Below are 3,926 nucleotides of genomic sequence, written 5' to 3' on the forward strand. Positions count from 1 at the left end.
AAAAAAAAAAAAACATTACACCACCCTCACCTTAATACATAAAAAAAGTCAAAATTCTTCTACTGTACATATCATTTTCCAAAGTACACTGCATGTGCCATACATATATGCATCTTCTGCATAATTTAACTAAACAGACCACCTAATTATCTTCTCTAGCTATGCTGGTATAAGGAAATTTGTTTATATGTAATTTAAATGGTTTCAAAGAGTGAATAAGATGGAGAATACATTTTTTGATAAATTTAATTTTTTTTTCTTTTTCTCAATGTCACCTGTGTCTTTTTTACAGGAATCTATATATTTTTTTCTACTGTATGTTGTAACAGACATTGATGTACATTTAAACATGCATAATAATACGACATTGAAATTACCTTGGACACTAAAATTTTTAATCACATGTGAAACTTCCTTTCATTTTTTGCCATTTCTTCCGTAATATTTACAGAATTCGGCTTCGAAGAAATTCGAACTTAAATGGTAATCGAATGTTGCCCAAATGCAACTCGGTGTCAAGATACAGTACAGGGTGATCGGTGACGAAAGGGTTAAACGTCCCGTAGGGGAGAGGATTCCGAAGTTGTTCATCGAGCATAACACACCGCCGGGGACACACGGTTTTACATACATGCGCGTTCGTCTGTCTGCCATCATCTCAAATTGCAATCAATAGATAGGCGACGAGACGGCGCCGAAATGTGTCTTTATCCAGCGTGGCCACAATACAAATAGAGGGTGTCCTAAAAGTCACACGACAACCAGCCATGGGAAACAACGGGAGCTTGCACCTCGTGTTGTATGTACAGCTCGTGTAGGTTAAGCTGCGCTCACACGCCCCGGTGAATGTGTTTGCACAGCCTCTCAAATGTTTGACTTCCTTCCGCTTCGGGTACTCGATGCTTTAAATTTGTTCGTAACGAAACATTCGCTAGTGTGAGTTTACAGGTGGTAATACGGTTATCTGGCGGTTGCGATCATTTTTGGTTGGATTTATTATGTTTCTGCTATTTGTAATAAAATCTCTTTATACATCTGTCGTTTGTACTTATTTTACATATCCTCTTTTATTTGTACTTGTACTCTAGTATTTGCGCGAACTTGTTAAATATGGAAGTTGTTGAAATTATCCTTTGAAATATAAAGACGTACGTGTATGTTGCCTTTTTAAAATTGTTCTATAGATATTAAGTAGTAATTAATTTAGAAGTTAGAGACTGTACGATTTTAAATATAAAATGTTGAAAATTAAATATTGTACAATTTTAAGTAGTAAAATTCTGAGATTAGGAATTGTATCATTGCAAGTATTGACATTTTAAGTAGTAAATCTTGGAAATTATAAATTGTACCATTTTAATGAGTGAAATTAGCAAATTAAAAATTTTTAAGTTTTCAGCCAAATGTATTATGATACTTATCACTCCTCATCTTCACACTCCCCATCTTTCGACTCCTCCGCGTCCTTATCCGCATCCTCATTCTCCAAATCCTTCTCACTTTTGTAAGAGTATGTTCGAACGAGCGTTGAGACTGGCGTTGTTTTATGACAGATCCAGAGGTCTGCGCTGAGGCCCAGTTCCAACGACTTGACACCCCTACGAAGCGCTAAGGGCTGGGTCAGGAAACCGCCAACGCCTTGCCAGGGTTTCCCGGCGGCAAGAGAGGGGCCTCAAAATTGATATATTATAAGGACGCGGTGGAAGAAGACTTTAGACTTTTGAAAGGTTATTGTGAAGAACGAACACGATGAGAGGAACGAGAAGAACAGAACGGACGGACAGGCATACGGCCGAATAAATACAGTTTTTAAGCATTGTTATATTAAATCCTGACCATCATTCTACCACGAGCACCACCCCTTACACTTTCATCTTCCTTACCCTTTTCCTCATATTTCTGATACTCCTCATCCTTATCTCTCTTATCTTCCTCATCTTCTTCCATCCTCCTCTTCTTCCTCCTTATCATTCTCATACTCCACATTTTTATCCTTTTCATCCTCATCATCATCCTCCTTATCTTCATTCTCTCTACCGTCATCATCCACATCTTCCTCACCCTCATTTTCCCCATGCGCCTCATCTTCATTCTCTCCATCCTCCTCATCCTTATCCTCATTCTCCCTATCCTCCTCACCCACATTTTTCTCATCCTCATTTTTCCCATGCTCCTCCTCTTCATTCTCTCCATCTTTCTCATTCTTATCTTCATTCTTCCTATCGTCCACACCCAAACCTTTCCCACCCTCGTTCTCCCTATCCTCTTCATCGTCATTCTCTCCATCCATCTCATCCTCATCCCCATTTTCCCCATCCTCATCCTCATTCTCCCCATCCTCCTCACCCACATTTTTCTCATCCTTATGCTCCGTATCCTCATTCACCTCCTTATAAAATACGACATATCACTAAGCATCCTGAAATACGATGTGCATAACATACACTGAGGAAATTAGGAATGATCTTTCGTTAAATGCATTATGCATCGACCGTGCCTCACCTTTCTATGTTAATAATCTTCTCACGGTATTAAACTCTTTGCTCGTTCGAACAGCAACATTCCAACCTTGCAACGCCTACGTGCCTGGTTTTCACCACTTTGATCTCAAAGTATATACCATATCGCTATCATAATTCATTAATGCATCATACACAAACAACTATGTATTCATATTTCTATGAATAAAGGTATGAAATACAGTACGACTGTAAAGTGTAACAATTCCATATATACTGAAATATTCCAACGAAGAAATTTCCCATGTGACTTGACTAAAATATTCTCCGTTTCAGTGAAAGAGATATCACGTTCCTTTTTTGTAACACGGATGGTCCCGGTAATAATAAACGATTTATAAGAGCGCTCACGAAATTAACACCGATATCGTCTTGGTACCGCCGCGCGAAACTTATCGCCCACCTTTATGAATTCATTTCGCGACGACAGCGTTGAATTCTCGCCGGCGCCGCGGTGCGCGGATAACAGGGAGCGGCGCCACGTAATGAAATTTAATCTCGGAGGCTTTTAAATTTTTCTGAAAGGCAGCTGGCTTCCGCCACTAGTAATTTTCGCCCTTATAATACTCCGTGTTTCCCACCCACTCAGCCACCCCCTCTTAATTATTTCAGTAAACAATTGTTCTGTTCCGTGATCGAATGAACGACGTAGTAGAGTTGTTTAACGACTGTGGAACGAGTTTCCCTTTATTTTTACTTGCGGTGGAGAAAAGAATAAGAGAATCCAGAGGAAATTGTACTAATGTACTCGTTGCAAAAGTGTTCCAGTTTCCAACGTTTTCATTTGTTCCACAGGAAGTCGACTTTTACTTTTTCATGTACTCTCACCTGAAACTATGCTTTTCTAGCGATTTTTTTTTCTCTCCTGGGGTGATATAGAGGTTATTTTGAAGGGGTTATATAAGGTGTTACGTAAGCATTAAATAGAGAATGTGTGATGTAACGAGTGAAGTAAAAAGTGATGTTTCACAATAGAATGTTAGGGTGTGTCATTTATAATGAACATCAAAACTATTTCCTGTTCTAAAATTATTCGAAAATAAGAAAACATGACTAAAGTAGTTCATGATAAAAAGAAATCCTCTCAAGGACATTTTTTTTTGCATATTAACATGCCTATCTCTCACTTATTTCATTATTTCGACATTGTTAGAAGTCATTTTAAAATATAGAATATAATATAACTTAAGATATAGATTTTAATAAATTTTATATTATATTGTAGTAGGATATACGGAATGGTAGGATATTCTTTGGTATCTGGGAAAAACACACAAAAGGTTTATTTATCTTTCGTCGATACATGTTAAATGTTTGGTACAAAATAATTTTGAACAAATCAACGCAGTGTTCGAGCTGTTGCTTTCGCTTTCGGGCGTCCGGCTTTAAGCAGCCGTACTCTCCCGT

Source organism: Habropoda laboriosa, unplaced genomic scaffold (genome assembly GCF_001263275.1).
Source record: "Habropoda laboriosa isolate 0110345459 unplaced genomic scaffold, ASM126327v1 scaffold598, whole genome shotgun sequence".
NCBI classification, from domain to species: Eukaryota; Metazoa; Arthropoda; class Insecta; order Hymenoptera; family Apidae; genus Habropoda; species Habropoda laboriosa.